Source organism: Rhea pennata, chromosome 2, assembly GCF_028389875.1.
Source record: "Rhea pennata isolate bPtePen1 chromosome 2, bPtePen1.pri, whole genome shotgun sequence".
In the NCBI taxonomy this organism is placed as follows: Eukaryota; Metazoa; Chordata; class Aves; order Rheiformes; family Rheidae; genus Rhea; species Rhea pennata.
In genome coordinates this window covers 115,286,837-115,312,855 of record NC_084664.1, presented here as the reverse complement: position 1 = coordinate 115,312,855, position 26,019 = coordinate 115,286,837, and positions in this window count along the sequence as shown.

Sequence of the window (26,019 nt, the reverse complement as noted above, 5' to 3'; positions counted from 1 at the left end):
CAAGAAGTGTTAAGGATGCACAAAAACACACAGGGAATTTTGTGCTAGCACCACTGATTATATTACTTTCAAAAGAGAAATAAAATCTTACCCTGAAGCTCAGAATTATTAGAGTGAACAGCCAGAATCTATTATACTATAGAAATATCACACAGAGAGCATTCATGAAAGAATTCGCCAGACAACTTACTATGGTATGAAATTGTTCATTTTGTACACATTGTCTCATTACTTACTTTCCTCCTTATTAATGATGAAGTCATAATATGTGGGTAAATTAAAAGTCTTTCTACTGTAACATCGGAAAAAAAAATACAAAATCATCTGCTGGGCTTTAGTTACACTGCAGTTTCACAGCAGATTTAAGCTGGTGTAGATGCAGGTTGCATAGGAAAAGGTCAGCCCCTTCCGTCATCCCAGCACGAGCCCCTGCACAGCTATGGAGCAAATCAGATCAAGGAACGGATCTGGCTGAAAATTGGTTTATGCCCCCAATCTTCCTTTTTTCTGGATTAGTCTGCAGCTGGTTGGTTTCTTCACCTGGCTCTCTAGGCTCCTAGCAGCACAAGGGAGCCAACGGGAATGTGGAGCCCTTTTTCTAGGATCCTACAGGTACATTAGCATCAAAGGTTCATAAAATTAAGCACAAGCTGTCCAAAGCTGGGGAAATCAGCAAAAGAGGCTGCTCACACCAGGGCAACTTGGCAAGGGTCATATAAGCATCAGAATTTACTTCTTCTTTCTTCACGGCATGCTACCCCTCTCTTTGATGAGGCCAAACCAGACCTTTCTAAGGGACCTAAGTATATTCCAATATTTTTGAGGTCACAGCCATTTTTGAACATTACGCCCTCTGTAAGCCCTCTTTAGTCCCCTTAAAACCACTTTATTCTGCTAGGTCTTTCACTCTGTTGTCCAATACTTTTAATTTTACCTTTTAAAATGTTACATTAAAATTTTTATGGTTAACGAGAAATGCAATTTACCATCACTCTCTCTAGGCGATCCTGCCCCAAGGACTGTATATTACTCTTCTTTGTCCGAGTTCCTCATCGCATTTCAAGAGAACATTTTCATTGATTCCTGGATGACTCAGGAACCTAATTCCTGTTTTAAAAGCAACTTGGGAACCAAAATTTCAGATGAAGTCCCTGGAAATTGACTCTCAGTCACTTTGACACTTTTGAATGTATTCTGCCATGGTTTTGTTCTTAATTTGCCTGGAATATAATAGAAGCAAATTAGGCACTAAGGAATCTTGCGTTATAGAGATACTTATATTTCTTTTTATAGAGATTGTTTAAAAACAAAATGGGCCTTGAATTTTTTATTCCTGTAAGAAAAATAAATTCTACATAGCACCTTTAGAGAGTATTCTTAGACTTATCCTAAGAAAATTCAATGTTTCCTTCTAAACTGTAGGAGCTGAGAGCACTTCCTACGCACTCATGCATGCCTTCGCTCCACATCTGGGCAAGATCTGCCCAAGTTGTTTCCCTCTCTCCCTTGCAACAGTAGGGAAAGCACAGCATTCAGACTGAAAGGGAGCCACAAATCATCCCAGTCAGCCCCAGTCAAGGCACGTTAAAACAAACATCTGCTTGGAAGCATAGATATAGCTTTGACAATTGCAGGACAGAATTTGCTTTATAATTATTAGGCAAAGTACATCTTTCTCCTCATTACAATTGATCGTATTTGAACTAAGGAATATATCCTCCTATTTTTGTCAACTATGTTTAAAAAAAATGAAAAATGCCTTAACATTTTTCAGATTGCTCTGTTCTTTGTTACTTTTCTCATCTGGATATTTAATTGCTAAAAAAATTGGAATCTAAAGAAAAAAATTCAAACTTTGTGTTCTTTCTTCCTACCTCAATTTAATGCATGGCAGCTAACAAACATTGGTTTTTTTTAAGTTACAAGAAAATGCATCAATTGCTCCAAAGACTACTAGGTCAGTGAATTTTTTTGCATCAGTTTTGATGTGTTTAAATCAGCCTCAGAGCAATTAAATTCGTGTTGTATTTTTAATTCTCTCAATCATGTTCCTGCCCGAGCTCCTGCTCACATAGAGATGAGCTGAAATAGAAGCAAGCCCGTTTAACTGTTCTTCTTCAAGACCTCCTCAATACAATCAGAACTTTGTGGTGATTTTAAATATCACATCTGTGGTCCCGATCTACTTTTTTATTATTACTTAACCTTTGGATGTGCCCAAGTTCACACAGTCAGGGACCTGCTCTTCAAAGATAAACAAATTGTTGGAGAACTAAGCAATACAGGAAATTCACGTGCTTAGCTACTGAATTAAAGGGTGGTAGGCCGAAAAAGTCATTAGTTTTAGTGACCACAGTGGGTTTTATATAGAAGAAAGGTTTCATTCGCTAAATTGGCTCACATGTTATTACTAATGAATGTCTAACAAAGATTCTTCTCTATAAAATGTGATCATTTTACACAGGAGATTTGTCAGTCGAATTCTTGGAGAGATTGAGGCATTGGAGTCTTTTAAAAGTCCATTTTTTAAGTCTCTACTCCACATACTGCTTTTATGACCTAAAAAGCAAAGGGACTCCACATGCTGTAGGGTTCAATTGAAATTATTGTTGGAACATAGGAATACAACAGTAGGACTGTATTCATCACAAGAGTTACACTTTTTGTTGCTAGCGCTCAAGAAAAGTCTGCAAGGATCAGAGTTCCAAGCCGGCTCTTTCATTTCTGCTTTCTTTGTACCGCACTTTGTCTCTCCTGCTCTGCCTGTAAGAGGGTCACTTCGTGTAGCCAGCCTTCTCGTGCGCTTTCCCTGCAAAAAGTTTTGTGGTAATTTGTTCAAAGGTTTCCAGATCTTGTTAAAATATGAACACACATATGGCAGCGCTATCAGTCAGAATCAGAGGCTCCAAAAGCCAGGAGATGCAGGCAGGCATGTCTGCGGGCAGGGGGAATTCGCAGCACCCGTTTTGGGCATCACGTGTAGGTGCGATCCTGAACTCCTGTGGTCAGGACTGTGTGGTCCTTTGTGGCCAACAGAGTGACAGACATCTTCAAAGCACAGCGCAGAGCATCTACATCAGATGCCTAAAATTAGCCAGGACAACTGCCCCTTCAGCATGGAAAATGTATACGAAATCTTTTCCTTGTCTGAACCACATAAGCTTTTCAAAACCCCCTTGGCAGGCCGCACTAGTAGAAGTCTTAGCATCATTCAGCAATAATAAACACAGACGCACGCACAAAAGAAAGACCACGTGCCCACAAGCCATATGAAATGAAGCAATAGGCCATATCAGAGCTCCTGCTGCACATTTTGTACTGAGGCCAGAAAGATATAAATAGCTTACTCTTCACGTGCTGTATTACAGCACTTTAACAAAGGAGTCTTGGACACTAACAAAAGGTTTGTGCTACCATCAGTAATAGGGAGAGAGTGAGAAAAAAATGGAAAAATAATAGAAAAAAAAATCATACTTGGATGCCAAATATTTTTACCTGTGCTTGCCCAGGGCTAGCACCTTCAAAGTTACCCTGGGGAGGGCAGCAGTTTGCAATTGTAGGTATTAGGCAATAGGCATTAGGGTCAAGTTTTTCTGTTCCATGGGACATTCAGATTTAGAGTCTGAACACATGTATGGTCTTTTACAGCAATCCTATCATCAGCTCATGAACTCAGCGCACGTGACTCAACATGCGTCAAAGCGAAGGGGGCACTGGCTAAGTGACACAAGGGATGGTAGGATAGCTGTCCCCATGCAGATCAAGCTCACATGGAACCAGTATGGCCCCAATTATGTGAGGTAACAAGAAAAAGAAAGGTCTTCTAGCAGAGCTCTTCTGCAGAGAAGCCACTGCTGAGAGGCAGCAGCTCCCATCTCTGGCTGCAGTGGAGAACTTCAACGTCCCACCTGCTCCACAACCCCAGGTAAGGCACAGATTACAGGCCTGGATGCCCAGCTGTATCCAGCATGGAGAACCAGAACAGGAGCAGGGTATGACCAGCAAACACAAGGCCTGGGGTATCAGATGTAGTGCTTGAGACTTTTCAGATGGGCACAAACATAGAAAAAATGCCTTATTTTTTTTTTTTTCGCTCTAAGTGCATTATTGGTATTTGTGCTATGCACAAACAAGCCTCACTGGTTACTGTTGCAGTCTTCAACCATGTCACTAGTAGTAAGCAAAATGTACTTAGGACCTCTCTATGGCATGGAAACACACTAGCCCAAAACAATATATATCTATTCTTAACCCCCAAGAAAGACAAGGCCTTCTGCAAGCTTCTAACCCACGCTGATTCCCAAGCTGTGTCCAGGTATTGTTTGAGAATGTGACACAGGTTAGAAACATGCAGAACCTTTCTAGCAATTCAATAGTGTGAGCAATAATAGACCCGGAAAGATTCTGTGGCACTAATTTATTGGCACAGCCAATATACACATTTCCTGAAGTTTTTTCCTTAGTAATAGTACCTTTAGTCCTACTCAGGGTGATGGGAGGAAGGTGTTTTAGGTTGGTTTACTTTTTGGCAACTACTAAAAACTAGCATGTATTTGCTAGAAGCATAACATTTGGTAAAATAGATCTCTGCCTGTAACGAAGAACAGTCTTCATCAAAATGATAGTTCGTTCTGCCTCTTAGCCTGCTGCTGTCTGCTTTGGGACTGCAAGTTTTCTTGGATACTATTAACAGGTATTAGAGGAAAAGCATCTAAGAGCAGAAGGCAGCTTAGTTTCAGAAATCTGTTCCAGACTGTATCCATTAAGTCTATAAGACAGAAGAGAAAAGGGGCTCATGAACACGTTCTAAACAGTTTGCTTTTTTGAAAGGACTTACTTGGTAATCATTATCTTGGCTCTGGCCCTCTCTCATTTAACCTCATCCGCCTGACTTTAAATTCATGGAACAGATTTGCACTGCCTTGGACTCCATGCAATTGGCTGCTGTGATGTACTTGGACATTTTTTTCTGGAAAAAAAAAAAAGAAATATTTGATACCATTAATCATATTGCCATATGTAATAAATTGGCTGCCTGTGGTACACTGCCTCAAACTGTCACATGGTTCCAATCATAGTTCTGCCAACTGAAAGTGGTTGCTGGAAACTCTGACTCTTCCTTTCAGGCGCTCCTATGAGAGGTCCGCAGGGCTCTGTCCTGTTTGTACTGTACATTAATGACCTGCTGGCTGCATAGCAGCACAAAGGCCAAGAGTTACAAGTATGCACATGTTTGTAAGTGCTGCTATATATAAGCAATAATCTGTTTGATATCAGAGTCACATCATTACGAAGTCAGCTTTTGACAGCATTTGCAAGGTTTGAAGGCTAATTCAGTACGTCTCTAATTTGCAGCTTAAATATCTGCCAGAACGAAAAGTGGGGAAGTGGGGGGAAAGTATTAAATTTAGCTGTGTAAAGTAATTCAGGGAACAAGAACACTGCTCTTACAATTCAGCTTTTGCGATTGTCAGGGCTCTTGTCAAGTCACAGCTGGAATGCTGCAGATTTATAAGAACAATAGAATTATTTGGGGGAGGAAGTGCAGAGAAAGGAATAAAATGCTATTTGTAGCACTTCAGCTAGCACTTTGATACAGGTTCTTTGGATCTTTTTAAGTAGGCACAGACAGACTGGTTTAAATAAAAACTCCTTATCCTTTAACCAAAGTTGCCTTGAGCACCTTAGAGCACTGACAACAACCTATTGACTTTAGAGGTGGGCCCAGAAACACAACACTGCTTTTGAATGTTATTAAATATCTTTTTACATTGCAGTAGGACATGGCAAAGAGAAATGTGGCTACTCCAATGTAGTATCTGATGATCATATATATTACAACAAAACAGTACTTGTGAAAGAGGGCTCCAGTGCATTAGCTATGACAGAAGTTCAGAGCAGAGATAGCTCTGCGCTCATGAGGTTCTCAGTCCAGGCTCTAAGATCACTGACTCAGTTCCCCTCTTTTGAACCTTCTTTCTCCTGCCAACTCCCACATGAACAAAATACACAAGTACCTCTGGAGCTGCAGACAGAGAGTGAGAAAACACCACAGTGGACACACCTGTTTCCACAGACTAACCTTTGGTCTAACCAGGAAAAGGAAGGCCTATAAACCATAAAGGAGAAGAAAAAAATATTTGCAGAGAGCGAACAGTTCTCTTTGATATTTAAGCATCAAAACCTCTTGGTAAGACCAAGGTAGGGTGTCAGTGGTGAAGATGCAGTGATGTAAGGTCAACATATACCAGTAACAGGAGCATATACCTAGGTTCCCTGATGGATTCATATGACATGGGCTAGCCTGCTTTATGTTACATTGACTTCTATCATTATTCATCCTAGCTAAACAAACAGAATAGTTCTGCCTTTTTATTGTTGTGAGTACATAACACATACAAGAAACATTACAACACTTACACTGAAAGAAACAGATGGTTTAAAACTCAGCACTGTAAGAAACCCCAGGCTCTTGAGAGCTGCTGTTCCACCACTGGGATTGTCCTTGTACTCCTTAACTTTGCTCATACACAGAGACAGACATGGAACAGAAGGTCAAACTTGTAAAAGCCACAGGGATTCAAATTTGTGAGGAACGAAATATTAGCTACTCTTCGCTCTATTTGCTTCCAGAGATAACTGAGAACTTTTCCACATTGTTTCCTGGCTTCATCTAATCTATTTTTCTTAAATAAAATATTCAAGTTAATGCCTCATAGGCCATCCCCCAGGAAGTTACTCTGAGATTTTTTCACGAAAGGTCTTGATCTTTCAAACCTTTACACCTGTGTTTAACTCAACATGTGATAAAAATCCCGGTTGTAGGATCATTTGTGAAAAGAGACAAGCACGCATGAAAATGCTCACAGGCTGTAGGATTCACAAGGAAAGAAAAGTGTATAGTTGTCAAATTGAAAATGCACAATACTGAATCATGCTGTCAAAAAGCTGACATCTCTACAACACTTGGTATTTTACTACCTACTAGTGACATTTCTGGTGGAGGTGAGGGATGAGAAGAGAAGGCATTTCACAAGCCTTTCCTTGCAAGCAAAAAGCTCTTGGAAGATGACTGCATTAGGTGTTGCTAGTCTGACCTTCATGAATGCAATGCTTTCTGGAGTGCATATAATCAGGGGCACAGTCCATGAATGCGTGGCTGTATTCCCACTGTAGTGACTGAATGACCATGTTATGCACCTTTATAGAGCAAACTGGTTTGGTGAAGAGTTTTGTCTGGCTAGTAAATCCTAGTAGGTGAACTGAGGTGAGCATGCTTACCATACTGCATTGATGTAGAATAGACTAGACAATATATTATTAGCTTTGATTGAGACAAAGCTCCCATCTGGGGGGCGAGGGGGCTAAAAATCATATGCCCTAAGGCATGTGATTTCAGAAAGGCTGAGCACTACTGGGAATCCCTAATTCCCAAAGAACTCTGGCAGCAGGAAGCAGTAAGTGACAACCAGTATACTAAATAACCTCATTTTTGTGTGTCTAATTCCTAACTACCAGGTGCAAACAGAATCTCTTACTAGTTCCACAAACATTCTTAAAAGAGGCTTTTAAACTGTATGTGAATGCCCACCTAGAAAGCTAAGCAGCTATCACACAAAGGAGTGAGAGCTAAGAGAGGAGAGGGACTATTCAAATATAATAAAAATACATAGAATTAACACATTCTTAATTTGACTGTTTGTAAGCTCTCTGGAAAAGATTTTATTTGCAGATTTGCCAGGATCTGACAAAAGCAGCAGCTCATCCTGAACTCAGGTATATATTCAAGCTTACATACAAAAAGTTGCCTAATCCGCTCTAGTATAACTTTATACAGCACACAAGACTCAGCAACTCTAACTATATGCTTAATTTTAAGCTAACAAACAGGTTGAATTATGTTCTCTAGAAGAGAGGGATGTTGTTCATTGTTGAATTGGACTAAGGTGTTAGTTTAGTTTTGTTTTTTGTTTTTTTAAATTAGATCTTTGTGACACAGACTGTCCTTTTCCCCCACAGTGGCACTGCTCTGAAAAGAGTGAGCCAGTCTGCCTGGTCCTGCATAATGTTAAGAATAGAGACAACAGCCACAACCACTTTGTTCACTCTGTTCCTGCTTCTATTATCTAAAACAAAAACAGAAGACTTGTATTTTTTTGCTTGCAGAATTTTATCCATGTAAAAAGCAATATGGTACAATGCATGAAATTAAGCAAACAAATGATTATGACAGAGGCTACCTTAACCAAACACGCAATAAGAGCATCATAACTTATACATTCAGCTACATACCAGGAAAAATAAAAAAAATCTAGCACCAAGCAAAAAGAAAAAAATTGCTTTGAAAGTTTAGGTTAGAAGACTTACAATGTATTTTAATTCCCTAGTATTTAAAGTCTGATCATTGTAAGGGGTTCTACCCTTAAGACGTAGCTAAACCATTCAGCAGGATGCGTTTCCAAACAGCATGAAGGATGACTGATCAGGTTCCTGAAGTACCTGCTCCTCAGTTATCACACCTTGCAGTCTTTGTATTAGACTAGGCTATGTTTAGTCAGTAAGCGGACTTTAGAAAAAAGGGGAAGTTTCCAAACAGAGGAAATCAAGATCTAAATCTGTGCTCAGCTACACAATACCTCAGAAGAGCAATGGAAAAAAAAAGAATCAATAATGTACTAGGAACAACCAATAAATTTTTTTTTAAACTCATATAAAACACATTAATCACAGCTAGTTTTTTCTCATCCTCCTCCTCAATAGGAGGTGTCCTAGCTGTCTCACATTATCATATGTAAGTAACTATCTAAGATAATCAAATATATACAGTAGAATAGAATTTGTAGATGTAAATCAAAAAAAAAAAAAAAAAAAGTCAGACCCAATACTCTAGGCCTCTATAGAGCAAATTAAAGCAGTCAGCAAAAGGAAATACTGGCACATGAGTGGTTTGAATTTCAAATATCCTTTTTTTTTTTTTTTAATAAACTCTACAACTAAGAAAACACATACCCATATTTCTTGGTATATCCCTAAAACTACAAAAGAAATAGTTACATTAGCTTAACCTGAAAGTCAAATTTCTACTTTTAATATCCAATTATTACAGGTTAAACCCCCAAGAAAGTTAGCAAGCTTTATGAAGCTTGTTTCAGTTTTGTCTTTTTAGTTGCCCATCAATTCATGAGCAACATACCAGCTTTACCCTTTTTGAACCTACTCAACTTTACTACCAGCTGAGGTCTCCATTGCTATGAACTGTGCACATGAAGACTGGCATTTGCATCTAACACACTTGGCTTCAGCACATCTGTTTGGAATTTGGGACTCAGGGGTTTTTAAAATAGTTCTCTACTAGCTGGTCAAAACTCGAAGCAGAGTATTTTTTTAGGGTATTTACAGGAGCCAGTGAATAGTCCTCTACAAAACTCTTGGGAGCATGATCACTGGTATCAGCTGCCTGGGAGTGGGTTGCCTCAGAGTCCCAGGTAGTGCGATCATAGCCATCACTCGCTGAGAGAAGCTCCTCTGCTATCAGGGAGCTCAAGCTCTCTTCTTCCTCCAGGAAACCGCATTGCAGGAGGTCACCATCAGGACCGTGATCTCTCTCAGCTGAGCAGCCCGGGTTAGTACAGTCTCTGACCCAGCATCGGACTGGTTTGTGGTCCGCCCAGAGACTGATAGACTTTGGCAACATTTTTATGGTCTTCCCATCCTCTGCCCGCATGGGGACCCCGGACAGCCTCATGGAGCCTTCACCCACATTACACACCACCGTAGCTGCAGCATGACCCCTAAACCGATAGACTAAGGAAGAAAATGACAAAATTCACCAAATAGAACAACAAACTCAAACAATCATGGTCAAGGAAGAACTTGCATCTTCTATGATACTTAATTGCTAAGTACTTTATAAATGTCTGATATCATTTCCCCCCCCCCCACTGTAAGCCTTTGAGGAAGTGAATTAGTTACCACAAGATTAATGCAATTTGTCCAAGGTCAAAAAGCCAAATCTGCAAGGAATTAAAGATCATACTGTAGTGCATCCAGTGACCTCTGCTGTTACAGAAACAGCTCTTCCTATCTTCCTAGTAAGGGCAGAGAAAGATCAGGCCCTGGGAGCCTGGGCCTTGAACTAGACTGTCATTAAACTCCTGGGATTTCAGTGCTTCCCAGCTCCATCAAACTACTACAGTATTCCTGCACTCCACCTACTTCACCATTTTAACTGGGTCTGAAAACAGAAGACTAGCACTGTAAAACTCCTCAGAGGAGGGTAAAGCACAAGTCTTTTGTAAGCCTCAATACTTCATTTTGCCTTCTGTGCAGGAGCTCAACTCGTTTGATCTATTCCTGCCTCCTTTCCTGTACCCCGACACAGATAGAAACTGAGGTGTGTTCTATTTCCTTACTCCCTTTCTCTGCTCCAGAATTTACCCTTTTGCTGGTAGCTGCATGCCTCTTATCAAAGGCCTAGCAGCATCCTTCCAACAAGTTTCTGTAATACAACAAAAGCTGCTCAAAGGCTGTGCGAACTCCAACTGCTCCAGCAAGCAAACTCTGTTTGGAGTCTCCCATAAGCTGGCCAGCATGATTAACTACCATACAATAAAACAGGCTCAACATTTACAAAACACCTATACGCACAGGAAATCTACTTCCAAAGTGCATAAGCTGGTTTGAGGCTCTGGAAGGACTAGCAGCCTGCCAAGAATAGTGACGGCACCTTGCAGCATCTTCCTCTTATAGTGTTGCTACGCAGCAATCTTCTGGGTCCCCTGGACAAGCTACACTAACTGGCAGGAAACCAATATATTGCTCCTTCTCTAACTTCAAGTCACACTGGGTAGATGCAAACCCAGTAAAGCTCTCACACCATTTGTTTTGGGCAAGCTGCAGGTGTGATTTGCACTGTGGTAAGATAACATTTCTGGGGTTAAGAAGTAACTCTATTCAGAAAGCCTGGTTCAATTTTGAGCACTGTTGTTGCCTTAAGAGTGCCTTGACTATAGTTTCAAAGCCAAATGCTTCACTGAAAAGAAAGAGCATCAGTACTCTAAGAACATGTATCATGGGTCTGCTTACTTTGTAAATAAGAATTTGGGGGATTTTAGACCCAAGCAAGTCATGGTGAGCAATGCAAGTATGAAAGACAGCATTCTGCTGCAGCTCCAAGGACACAGGGCAGAACAGCTATAGGGGTGTCACCTGGAGCTTTTGTATTCCTGAGTGCCTGTTCAAACAGAGGGACACATTTGCACATGGAGAAAACCCACCAGGAGTTGAATTTCTACAGAACAATACTTGAGTAGAAACCAGGAAGCCCTGTCACCTCTTTCTGCCATCCTACCCTCCATAATCCCAGAAAACAAGCACAGGTGCATGATTGTATGCCCTGTATTACCCCCACAGCCTTAGATACCCACCTGCAGCTGCAGTCAGATTAAATTCACAGCATTCCCCAATGCACTACTACCATCCCCTTCTTGCTGATCACCTTGTGAGGCGCTGACTCGGTCTTTTCCTTGCCACACTGAAGTCAGCCGTCTGCATCTTTTCCCACCAACTCTAGCTGGACACAGTCTAGCACGCTGTGGCTCTTGGCCATCTGGCACAACATCCTCCTCACCAGAGGCGCTGAAACTTCTCTGGTTGCCCTGGAGATCAGCCTGAGGAACCATATTTTTGAGGCTCACCTAGGACTAATGAGTAGGGAGCCAGTCAGAGAGTTACTGGTCTCACAGGACAATGGGAAACAGATTTCAAGAGCAGCAAAAAAGCTACATTTTTCTTCATGCCTTACAGGATAGAAAGGAGGCCACAGTACCGTCAACACCAAAAATCATTTTCAAAGAGTAGCAATTTACCTTATAGCCTACCTCTACCTCCCTATGAGAGGCCCTCCTTTCCTTACTAGGTAGGGACAAAAAAGGGGAGGGGGGGACTAGAAGAAGGAAATGACCTACTGGAGGAGGAGCTAGCACAGCATCTACTCATCTGTAATCAGCAAAGCCTCCAAGTTGCAGTAACAACTCCACAGGCCTAATGAAATGAGTTGGGGATAGTCCATAAAAGTTGTACTTAATGAGTGGGCAGTAAAGGAGTACAGCATGTCAAAGTTTTGGTTCTCAAAGAGACAAAGGAAAAGGAAGGATGTTCAGTACAGGGACAGAAAGGGCCAAAATAAATAGGTTTTTACTTCTTTACAGTATGTAAGTATATTTTACTACGAAGTTTTCTAAGTTTTTTCAGGGTCGCTGTTGTGTACAGGTGTCTGCTGCAGCAACCAGAGCAGATGTTCTTTTCCTCTTTCTCTAATAGCAATGTTTCCTAAATTTTGTGAAAGTGCAGTCCTCCTTCTGGACCTCCTAATCCCTATGCAGCTTCCTTTCCAACTAGTTGGTAGATTTTCACTAGCTTAAGTATTTCTTAACCTTTTCCTAGTGCTTTGTGGATTCCTCTGAGGCCCTTTATGACCCTTTGGGGACTGTGTCACAACTGAAAAAACACAGGCCTAAACTGAAGAGGAGGTAAATGATTTTCTACAATGCCTTACAAGTTTTAGGTGCTGTACAAAGAGAGGAGGTAGCTCTGAAATAAAGGATTAACCAAGGAAAGACTCATCTGATTTTTTAAAAAACGTCACTGTCCTTGAAAGAGTGAAATTGTGAACATCTGTGAATGGCAGCCTTTCTGTACACAGACCCACAGACTACGAGACGATCAAAAGTGCATGTGTGTGTCTACACTTTCTAAATGTACTGAAAGCTTGACAGACTTCTTGTGGACACTGGTGGTTTTGATATTTATGATTATAATCATCACCTTAAAACGCTGCAAACCCTTGATTGGAAATGCATCTGTACTGATATATCTTGTGTTTTCTCCTTGTCATACTTCAGAAGTAGCTAATTAAATGCAGGCTTCCTAAATGACTAGCACCAGAGCACAGCAAACTTGCTCAGTTTCTAGGCTCCATTATGTACACGTTCAGCAATAAAATACTTCTTTCAATTCCTGATCTGTCAAAGGCAAGGGCATCGTAACAGGAGTTACTGCTGGGGAGGTGGGGTTGGGCAAGGCATGGTGGCCCAGAAGTTGGGGTGGACGAATGCTTGATGATCCAGCTCATATGACCTAATAGACAGTGTCACTGCCTTTGGGAAATACAAGCCTCTTGACACATGCCCTTGGCTAGAAGGTCAGAATAGAAAAGCCCAAGCTCGGAAAATGAAGCCCTCCAGCTGAGAAAAATAATCCAACCATGGACTGGCAAAAAGCCTTGTTTTCCCCACCTGCTTTTTTTTTTTTTTTTTAAATGACTTGACATGTTGCTGTAGTGCACTTCACATCTGATTAAATTAGTCACATTGCATTATGCTGTATCAAATGTGACATGATGCAGTGGAATGTGAACGGTGTATAAGGATGCACTGGCATCAAATAACTGCTACCTGCTTCTGACTCACACAGGCATGTTAACAGCAGGTAAGAGAGATGTACGAGGTCCAAATCTTTGCTCGTTGTTAAATCATACTTTTGTAGTTCGTTATTAGGTTCTTCTATTGTTACACAACTTTGCATCAAAATAAGAATCTGCTACTGAAGAAACTGTTAAATATTCCTCCTACAAGCCCTCTGCACCTGCTTGTGATAAGACAGAAAGAAGTATCTGATCAGGAATCTCTTGCAAGGCATCTCTTACAAGGATACTAGATACAGTAACTGAAAGAAGATTAGCAAGATGCTGAGTATATAGATAATTGTGACCTATAGAGAACAAGGGTAAGGCATCATGTTATTGCTTATGTACACACAGTGAGTATTATTCTTGGGCTGTAGGAATCATACCATCAGGAAACAGTAAATTGTGGTTCACTGACTAAGCACCTCCTGTTAGTCTTTTATCAGTGCAGCTCTTGTGGGGCTCTGGTAAGAGGAATTAAAGCTCTTACTCCCATGTAGAGCACAGAGAAAGTGCTGATATCACACCTTGCCTTTTGGGGGGTAAATGCCCATTTCCATGTATGGCAAAGCAGCTGGATGGAACAGAGAAAGTCCATGCTAATTTAATCTGGACAAGACCATTACAAGCACATAGCTCAGTACATATCCCATATGGACTTGATGTTTTGTCTAGGATTCCTGCAGAACAGCTTGAAAGAAGAACAGCTTTAGGAAGAGAGTTAGTATAACCATCTACCTGCCCCAAAAGTCTCTAGATCATTGTCATTTTTTTTTTTTGGATGGTCCCTGGAAGTAGGCAAGAGTATTGAATATTTAGCAACTGATAGAGCCTTCAAATGAAAGGACTACCTAAGCAATTAGTCATCACATGCTATGTAATATACTTTTCCTATGTGTATAATGAAATACATTTTATAAACTTTGGAGAGATCTGTGTTAGTTTTTCCTCCGAGGGTATAAGTTTTTAAGTTGTGGTCATAAATCACAAACTCTTTATCTCAATCTGTAGTGTTTTTTTTCTTCTGGTTCTAGAGGTCCCTGGGTCAGGTGTAGTGGGGATCTATGGTGCAACAGAAAGCTCTTCTTTCTCTCCTTTCTCCTTTTCTCTTATTTGTCCAAGGCTCCTGTGACCAAAGGAGGTTAATTAAATTGATGCAACAGGGACCCCTATGACCCAGGACTGTAAGGCACTACATAAAACTGAAGAACCAGATTTCTACAGCTGAGGAGGCTTCAGAACTCATTTCCTCAGTGGATTTTGTCATAATACACACGCTCACTACCCTGTTTTACCTGGGGACCCATGTCCTCTTTCTGTGCTTCTTGCACAGCATTTGTTTTTCTTGTCATAGGAGGATAATGGACAATTTTTGACAGTATTCCTGTGGCATCTCTTACAATGGAAGTCCTACTGCCCAGGGTTTCTGGGCACTGCATTGTCAGATAAGAGCAGGGTTACAATATAGCTGTGAAAAAAATATTGTTCAGGCTCTAAAAATAAAAGTCGTTTTCACATCTCTTAACTGCAAGTTACTGTATATTGTCTGATTCTCAGATGCTGTCATGTCTAAAAACATCATGATCTGAATTGCCTGATGACATCATTCAGTATTTTCTTTTCCTCCAAATTTCCATTCCAATTCTATTTTCTAATTAATGCATATATGTAAAATCTATGTTTACATAGCTGACCTTTTGTCTAAATTTGGCTGCATATAACAGAAGCTGCCAACACAAATTTCCATTGGTAATGACATGTTTAAGATTATACTGAGCTGCAAAACCTTCTACCTCCAATGGACAAGTGGAGTAAACAGGATACTGATCTCCACACCATTTCTGGACCTGAACTAACCCTGTACAGTACATTTCCAAAGGTCTGAATTACTTCCAAGATAACTAAGGTGTTCCTTCAACGATCTGGATTCAGATTCTTGAGTAGTCCCTGTTCTGGACTCTGAAAACTTGAAAAAAATGCATTAAATACTGATTATATAATTGCATCTGGAGTATGTCTGATGAGGAGAAAACGGCTGATGTTAGCATAGGCTGAAGGGGACACATTTCTGAGAGAATCCTCCCCAGAGGAGTGAGATGCTGTATAACAATGTTTGTGCTTTTAGAAAATACTGTTATGAGCAACCTGTGAATGGCAGAGCCCAATTTATGTTTTTTGAGATTATGCTAGCTCCAACCCAGGACAGAATCAGTGAGGAGCAAAGCTGAGATACAGCTTCTTTTTTCCTTCTCATTCACGAGGTGCATCTATATTCACTTGTTAGACAATAAAAAAGAAGAAATTTGACACTGCACTAGCAGTGAAACTAGGATTTTAACTGCCATTCAACCATTTGATTTGTCTAGAGATTCAGTATGTATATCTCAGTGCTGAGGAAAACAGGAATTACAACTTATTACTAAAGTCACCGGAGTGGAAAAGCTGTGACATCCCCCTCCCTCTTCATCCACTTGGTTTAGTCTGATAAGAAATGCACTGCTGAGGTGCCTCCAGAAATGCATGTGTGTGTGTAAGTGTGTGTACACACACGCATGTCTAAACATGAAAATTAGAGCATGTCCATCCAACGAAAGCAGTGTGAGTGTTTCCAGTCTCTACCAAAACTTGCACTGGAAATGCACATACAGATGGGCACACCAAGGAGCAGGGGAGTGTAGCTGCCTTTGTAGGAAAAAATGTAGAATTTCACAAAAACATATGAATTAGGGCTACTACTGCTGCTATAAAAACAAAGAGGGAAACAAGTCTTCGGTCATTCCTGAGCGGAGAGAGGGCTGCTGCCTGCTGGAGGGCTGGGCAGCATGGGGAGGAGGAGGAATTGTAATTAAGCCTAGCTAATAAATGGCCACAAATTTAGGAGTGCAGGCATCCTGGGCTTCTTACAGCTAAGGAAAAAAGAGCAAGAGAGCAGCTATTCCAGGAGGCATTTCAAACCCAAGAAAGCTGGGATTGCTCTTTGGGGGGCTGTCTCTCTACGCCGGTTCCACAGCGACTCCACGGGAGCTACTCATGTGAATCAGACATCTCAGTGAAGATGAACCTGAGCTTTTGGGGCTCCAAAACACTAACAAGTTGCTGCAGAGTAACAGGGGATTCTTAGGAAATGATCTCAGTAAACTCCTGCTTCAGAAAGGCACGCAGGTGTCTCTGTGTGTACTTGTTATGCTCAGCTCTCTTGGGAGCTGCCTAACCACCCATCTGGGTGTCCCTTTAAGGATAAATAAAGGTTAGGATGTGCTGTTTATGGACTTGAAAGCAGAGGCAATGCAAGCAAAGGCCTGAATGGGTCCATCGAGTGGACTAGAGGTGGGTTTAGGACTAACGATTGCGAGTGCCTATTTGTACCCCCTCAGTTTTGAACCCATCAGTCAAAATGAAAGCAAAGCAGACAGAAGCCTTGTGAACTGGGGAGAGAAGACACCTGAGAGATTACCTTCATCTCCCTAGAGGAACCATTTGGAGAATGAACTGCTGTTAAACAGATGCTTTTCCCTGGTAACTGCCTCGTGTGATCCGAGGAGCGCCCAGGAGCACTTTTGCACTCCCAGGTTTGAGTACACGCCCCAGCTAGGTCCACACCAATGTGAGACCAGCAGGCTCCCTCATGCTCCAGCTTCCACAGGAGAAAAATCCAGGTGCATGTGAACATAGCTTTAGAAAGGAGCCAAGCACTCGCATAAGGCCACAGTGTTTTGATACAACCTCTTCCCTAAGGAAGGCCGAGAAAAGAAATTCCAGCTCAGAGGAGATTCTCTCAGGTGCTTAACGGAGGCCTCTCTAAGCTGCATTTAAAGCTTTGCCCCACAGCCCTTCACCTGTGATTTTACACTTCATACACCTCGGGTACATATCACACACACTTACCAACATGTGAGGACATTTTTCAGTTTTTCATAGTCATGCACCAAAACAGAATTCAGGCTAATCTGCTCACTATGGAATTTGCATATACGCAGAGTTTCATATCAAGTGAGATGCACTTTGTATGAACTCTGTAGTTCTTATATAACATTTTCAATTAATATCTGTTCACTGGTTTTAATAGCTTTCTCCTATAATGTTTACAAGACTGTATAGACTCTCTCTTTTGACTAATTAACACATCTTTAAATTCCTTTGACTAAAGCTTTTGAATGTCTGGTGAGTAATACTTTGATTTATCAGGCTTTAGATCCAAGTATTTGGGGAGGGAGGGGTCATATGTTCATTAAAAAATAATCTTTAGTATGCTGTCCTGCTGTCCTCTCATGGTAAGGCTATGCAGCAATCCTTTCACTATGTTGTTTGGCATTTTAAAAGCTGCCATTTTATTTGTGCTTTACTTTTGATGGTGCCGTTTCACTTTACGTAGGGAAACAGGGATAGCTAATTCTGCCCAAAGAGTTGTCGCCTCAAGAAGACGCCACACTCCCTTCAACAGTCTGGTTCTGCTTAAATGAAATTTATAGAACCATGAAAATTGGAGTTGCCTTTGTCCCAGGAGCACTGCTCTGTGATGAAAATGATCCTTGCATGTAGCCTATAGGAAAAAAAAAAAAAAAAAGGAAAAGAAAACGGAAAAAAAAGGATAAAATCCTGTATCATCTTCCACAGCTTGTGTCACCATAATTGCTGAAGAAAGAGAGGAGACCCAATTTTCCATGTAGGAAAAGTTACTCACAGCCTTTACAAAAACATTGGTTGGAAAGCTACATCTTTAAAACAGAGCTTCTCTCCATCCCCAGTTGCACAGAAAAACAAAACTTCCTTTTCTTCACAAGGAATTCTCGGTATTGATAATATCTTCAATTTTATCCTAGAGTATTTGGGTGTTCTTCTGAGACTGCCTGTCTCTGGACCTATGTGTTTAAATGCAAATTTCTGATTTTTTTAATTCCTCACTTCAGCATCTCTGTGTTGGGCTAATAACTTATCTAAAAGAGTAGTCAGTCAAAGTAGCTAGCATAGATCTTTATAAGTGGCTGAAGTTTCTTCTGTGCTTGAAGAAGCAATAAAGACTTGGTTTAAGAATCATAAGTGGCATCTGACTTAGCAGCCTTTGAAGTGAACGTGGAAGTTCACAATATACTGATATTTTTTCAGGTGGACATGACTGACACCAGGGGGTTGTATTTTCCAGATTTTCTTTGCAATCATAACACTAAGAGATTTCTTTTTAAAACAAAGAAAAATAAAGCCGAAGCTCCAGAGAGAGTGGACAGTCTGCCTCTTCTAATCCTTTTCTGAGCTTTTGTGTTCAAATCAAGCAACGCAGAGGACTCAGAATCTTCAAGACTAGATTTTAGTATCAATATTCACTAAGGAGTACAGCACTATTAGGTAAATTAAAATAAATTCTGAAAGACTCTGTTTCACCTTGCACTAAGTGCTACTTAGAATACAGTAAGTATTAGAGTGCTTACACATTAAGGTAAAAAAGCAACAACAACGACAAAGACCACAGCTTATGCTTTTTCATTGTTTTATTTCCATAGAGAAATTTACCTGCCCACATGGAGAAATAAAAAAATAGCAATACAGCTCCTTAAATATAGTTTCCATAATGACCTTATAACAAGAAAAGCTGGTGGCCTCAGGTGTTATATAGTTCTATTAAAAAATAAAAACATTTTTACTGCTTATTAACTTGCTATACCCAACAATTTTGGTTGAGGTTTTCAGTATCAAGTATCTGCCCACGCTGACTGGTTTTAAAAATCTTGGTCAAAACCTTTGAGACTACAGTAGTAAAACAATGAGGGTGCTGTTCTTCCCAAATTTAAAATTCTAGTAACCTTTTCTTTGAGAGATTTTAAAGTTCTTTATACTTTGAGACAAAGTTTGGATATTTGGCAGGGAGTGACTTTTCCAGCCAGAGGTGGTCTTCCAGACAAACCTTCCCAAAGGCGATGAAGTGCCCAGCTTCTCAAGTGTTGGATTAGCAGCATCATGCCTCAAGATTTGGTGCCCACTAGGCACAGTCCAGCCAACAATCCAGCAAGATTTTCTCAGATTCCTGCAAATTCCTGGCACCAAGCTGCTGGGCTGTGGCTTGATGCCCCCTCAAGCCCTGTTCACTGTAGCACAGGCAGCAGAATAGGTGGCCGAGCCAAAGAAGGGGGCAGAAAAATCAGATCCTTGATATCTCATGTGCAGTATCTGAAATTATTGAATACTTTGGATCATGTGCCTTTGCTCCTCATGCATAAAACACAGATAACAGTATTCCCTTATTTTATTTCAGTGTTGTGAAAATGAGTTCCTTAGTGTGTGAGGCTGTCCAATATTGTGGCAAAGAGTACCATAAAAAAAAGCCCAAAGGGAAAGGAAGAATTCTGTCTTCTGAGCAGGATTTGAATATTGTGAAGTACATAAAACATGAGGCCACACACTGAATAGCTGAAAGAAAACATTGGGTAGCTGTTCATTTTTTTCAAGCGCTGGGTCCAACAAATATCCCGTGGAGGAAAGAATGTGATCAGCTAATAAAGAATCTTATTCAAACATGATATTGTGGCAAGGACGACCTGAATTCTAGCATTTGAAGTCTTGCAAGTGCTTGCTTTTTCATCCTCTTTTGTATCTTATGTTTTATCGCATTCCTTTAATTTTGAGCATGTGATACAACCTAAAGTGTGAAGGATCTCTTTGGCAGTCAAGCACCGTCATTCATCTATACTGCAGAAATAATTTCAGTCAGTGTCTGCTGAAAACAAACTGTGATGAGCATACTTCTTTTCAAGCATGTCAATGTAAAGCAGCATTTAACATACAAGACATCCTCAAAAAAAAAAAAAAAAACAAAAAAAACCAATGAATTGGGGAAGAAATGAACAAAGGAAACAGTATGCCCAAGGAAGTACTAATTTAGCCTAGCAGAGGGCTGAGAAGAGCTGTTGAACAATTTCATTATCGCATCCTTTTCAAAGAAGGAAGACGCCTGCTTTCCTATTTCATGATAATTGGATGAAGAAATGTGGGTGGGAGCACAATTCATTGCAAAATTTGATGAATTATTTACTAATTAAGGAGAGAAACAGGATAGTGTGAGCTATATTACTTTGATATGAATGTTCCTTTTATTATATTATTTATACACATGCAATTGTTGCTTTTATTAACTAAGAGGTTAATCACTTGAATGGGATGCTTTGCATTCTTTACAATTACACACAGTAGCAAATTGGCTAATTTTATGTGAAAAAAAAATAACCTAGCAATTCTTCTCATACTTATCTGTATGGTGCAGTTTAATAACATTTCTGCACTGTGTAAAATGAGTAAACCAGCTGGTCTCATGTTTTGGCAGCAGCACTACACATTGCAACACAGCACGCAGAGGCTCAGGAGCCCTCTGGGTGATGCCACACCACCCCCTCGGGGTGCCAGGTGAACCTGGGGACACACTGAGTGCCCAGCGGGCTGCGTGCAGGGCAGTCTTGGCGCTGATTTTGAAGGGGGGCCGCCTCATTTTTTCTGCAGCTGGGAGGGCCATTTTGTTCTAGGGTTATCATTTCTGCCGCAAACTAATCACTGTCTAGACTGGATGAAATCAAAACCGCCCTGCTGCCTGCATTAAACCCTAGCAGCCTAGCAGACGCAGCATCCCTCTTGGATCCATCCCTTCTGGAGCTCAGGGATGGTTCTGACCCTCACCTCCTAATATGAGGCTTCAGTGTCCTCACATGCTATTAAGTTGCCCACAAGCTTTTACCCCATACCATCAGCCAGGCTGACCTGGCTAAGCCTGTTGGTGATAAATCCACTGTGCACCTACTTCCAAAAAGCACATCCAGCTGTTCGGACTTTTGTTGGACATGGGACTTTATGGAATCAGTGCTGTTTGGATAGGATCAAAATAATGGAAATGTGTGCCTATAAGAAAATGATTTTTCCTCTGGACATTTCTTCGTATCTAGATCATCTCACCAGAACTACAGTGGAGCCCATATCGTAACAGTCCATGCCATTTATAAATATATATATATATTTCTACATACATTCAGATTGTAAAAAAAAATACCCAAACATGTGGTCTCCAGGCAGAAACACCTACCTCTATTAAAAACATATAAAAATATGAAGGCATCTCTGTTTAGATTCCTCATTCACATGCCCTACCCTTTCTTTCCTGATGCATACAAAGCCATCGATATATAAGCTTCATTTGTTGGTCATTAAAAAAAATAATAATAAGTAAACGTAGATGGTTTAGGCTCATGATGTAATAAGCCATTTAATGATTTTTCAATGATTTTATAGAAAAAAAAGTATCTTATTGTTCACTAGAGATAGGGGATGGGAGGTTAATATACATTTTGTTTTTTATATGAATCATTTTGGGAACATTATTAGTTTTTTTTTTCTCAATTTAACCGCATGGGGTTTTATTAAATTTTAAAATGAAAAAAAAGTGCAGATGGGGCAGCTCAGCTACCTAGCTCACTGTTCACATCTTCATAACACACCACAGTGCGGCCAAACCATGACTGCAGCCCAGGGAAGTTCTGGGAAACGTCTGAGCCCAGTCGTGAAGGTAACTCTTCACTACAAGGAACAGACGTTTTCTCCCTCTGACAAACTCATTCCTTCTCACAACAGCAGTAGAGCTCATTACTCCGGCCAGCACAGCTGTTCTACGTTAGCATCTTTTCCTCAAACTATGTTACTGGGATGCAGCTGAATATGACCCAAGAGCCCACAGTAGCTGAGTCCAAGAGAAAAGAACATTTTTAACCTGCCTGACTCTGAGATGACTGAACATCCCTGCAGTTGGGCAGGTGTATTATGAAGAAGTAATAGCCCAAACATAAATATCCAATCTGCCCATAATGTGGAATTAAGGGCTGAAGAAGCTGCAATGAATGTAAGTAAGAAACAAGCTCCATGATCTCCAGTCTCCAAAGGAAGAAAGAGTCCTCTACAGCCCATAGGGCTGATCAAACTCCTGATTGTTATTAGGTTTGACAGTTTTGGGGGATACCTCTGCACTTCCAAATAGTTGTTCCAGATTGACAAACAGAAGGTACACAGAAATAATCCATTAAAAAAAAAATACTCGGAGAGTGGTGGGTCAAAACTTCCTATTCTGTAACATTAAAATGTGTTAAGGTAAAATATAAGCATAGTTGACTATATTAGGCATTCTTTCACGGAGGTATGAATGTGAAATGAATGAAACTTATTCAAATGAATTTTCTTTTACCTTTCTGAAATGCTTCATCTCAGAAAGATCGCATGGAAAACTCCATCAAAATTGGTAACTTTTTCTTAAATATTTATTCTCTAACAAATAAATTTCTTTTTTTAAATAGAAAATCTGTCAATCAAAATTTATTTACTTGCCCCTATTTCTCTGTTGTGGTTGCAAATCAAGCCTGTGGTCTGGGCTAAGATGCCATCCCTCAATGCCAAGGTGCAGGCAAGGCTGTGGGTGCAGGGTCTCCCCAGGAACAGGCACTGTAAAGTACGGAAGTCGGGGAGGTCTCATCCCTTCAGGCACCTCTGCTGATCTGTTGCACAAAGCCGTTCCCAGGTTTGGGGACAGCAGCTGCCTGACCTTTCCTTCCCAGAGCCTCAGCATGATAGCGGTACAGAGGCGGAAATGGGGGGAAATATATGTTTTTCAGAGTCCCCCTTTCCCCCCAAGTTTGCACACATTCTTATAATGGAGCAATCAGGCCATGTAACTCAATGATTTTGGAGGTCTTAATCAGTTCAAGGCATAAAACCATAAGCTAGATTTGTAAGGAAGTCAAGTACCTAGCACTGCAGTTAATCTCTAGCTAAAGGAGAAAAGAGGGGACACAGCAGTGGTGAGTACCCAGCTTGCAGGACCAGCTCTACACCTAATTGTGACTCCTCTTGAAAAGGTTAACTCAGTGGAGTGAGATACTCTAATGTGAGGAAAATCAAGAAGGCACAGATTTCTGATGGATGGATTCATTCACGTTGAAGTCAGAGAATGCCGTCCCAGATTTTCCCTCTTTTCCAGCTTTGAGGCTCTCACATTAGCGTGGGTACTGTGTGAACATCCCACTGGTCAGGCAAACTCATTGTAGCGCTTTGTATGGCTGGGCTAGTTATAGCTGCAGTTTTTAAAATGAAAATTTAATAACAGCCCATATGGTTATAATTAAAGAAAAAAAATCCATTTACATTTTAAAATGCACACGTTTTATTGAAAAAAGCTTACATAAACACATCTGGAACACAGCTTTAGATAAAAAGCATATGTAAGGTTTGATTCTGTTATTGCTTATGCTGGAGTAAGTCAAAAATGACTCCATCAAAGCAAGTTCACAGGTGTAAGGCCAACGGGAGATCAGAATCTGACCTCAGGCCTTTAATTTCAACAAACAGAATATTGCCAAGTTTTACTTCAATCTTGCAACTTGGAAGAGAGGAGAACCAAACGTTTACAGCCCATATGAAGAATTATTATATTACGAATAACTGAAGTTTATAGAAAAATTGTTTCCAATGGTTAGACCTAGGAGTCTACTCTCCACAAAAGCAGACGAAAAAGCAGGCACTGACCTCTCAGCTTTAGCAGGTTTTTATTGAGAAGTCTGTGCTCGTGACTATGTCCAAATTTCTTCCATGCACTGCTACAAGTAGTCCATCTTTCATTTTATCTTTTAGAACCAAAAAGAAATGTAACTGCAAATTATTATATCACATTTCATCAGGTGGATTCTCAAAGTACTTTTATGGTCTCTATTTTGCCACAGATTTTTACATGGGTTTCCTTTTCATTTCAGCCATTTGATCCATGCACAAATAAATGAGACAAATAGATAACATACAAGTATTTCTCTGTTGGTTAGGAACTGTTACAGAGGGCCTGAGTACTTGTCACATTTACTGAAATAAATAAGCAATACAGTCTTTCAGCTCTGTTCAGAACAGATCCTCGGCAGTGATACACAAACTAGACAGACTAATCCTATTCTGAAAAAGCAGGTATCTTGGGGTTAAACATATTCCATTTTGAGCAGGATCCCTGAAAAGTCAACTAAAACATCATGACAGGAAGTTAAATGTGTGTTATACTGCATCATGGGACACAAAGCACATTCACGACAAATACGGTCCTTCTTATTTTTGTTTTGTATATGTTCTGCATCCAGCAGGGCAGTAAATTAAAAACATCTCACTGAAGTAATAGTAGATAATTTATTCCCTTTTTACAAACTGTTTTTAGCTTTCAGACACGGGAGGAATGGCCCTCTCCTTGCAGCCAACATCATCTCTTTTCCAGTGGGATTTGTCTTTCTACTGACCAGAGAAGACTCAAGGTTTGTAAGCTGCCAGATCTGCAATTTCCTAAGGAAGTGAATATGAAAGCCTTGGAATTCTAAGTGGGCTACGTGTTTCTGTGTATGTATATTATTGCACTGTCTGGGACAGACTTGCTCTGTGTCATGTTGTGACCAAGAAGATGAACATGTGTACTCTCACACTTCATTTAATTCGCTGCTATAATGCTATAATTTCTGAGGAAGAATGTGGCAACCAGCTAGCAGTCCACAACAATATTGTAAACTGTGAATAAAAATACTGTGTCTCGTATTGAAAGGGTGAATTTTAGATCAGGAGGAATTAGTTACTCGGACTGCAATTTGATCATGAGACGAAGCTACCACCCTTACATTTTGAAGCATGCCATGGGATCCTTAATGACCACAGGTGGTCAAGACCTCAGTTTTATGTCTCATCATAGATAGACAGAGCAGCCTTTATAGATCTAGGTACAACTAACCGCTAACAAAAGCTGAAACTTTTACATTTAATGAAGCTGAGGATCTAAGAGCAAAGAGCAACTATTGAACTTGTTATGGACAAACTCAGAGTCTGATTAAGTCCATGGAGCATTCACTCAAAAAAAGAAGCCCACTGTGGTTTGCATGTCATCTCTCCTCCTTTGTTCTTACAGAAATCACTAGATTCTGGTCTATGGACACAAAAAAGGTACCTGTTCTGTGCACCAAGGCCAAATACTTCATTTACACTGAAGCAATTGTCCTCCGCCTGTAAGGTACCTTGGGAATACACTGCTGTGGGACTGAGAGATCTAGAACTGGATTCTTACCTGAGAGAAGCATAACTTAAAACAAGCCACTTGGCCTCTGAAATCTCTCTGAATATTCTCTCTGAATATTGTCACTAACTTGCTACAGAGAGCTCTGGGAGCCTTGGGTGTCAGGATGGGTGTAATGGTGTAAAAGCTCCAAAGAGATGGAAAATTTTTGAAATCCCCTCTGCCAAAAGAGCCATTCGCCTTTCTTTTGTGATTTGTGAATTACCTTTTACAGTATAATAATGTGTGAAATGTGTGTTATTTTAAACAGTTTTTGAGTGCGGGGCAGTATGGCAAGTCTGGCAATACACACAGATAACCAAGTGGAAGAAATGGGGCTGTGTTCTGTAGGCTCCCAAGGTAATGATAGCAAGACATTTCCTTTGGATTAGGGCGCTAATGTTTTTTTATTTTTGTGGTATAATTGAAGATGTCTATAATTTGGGGGTTTTCCTTTGAACTGGACTGGACT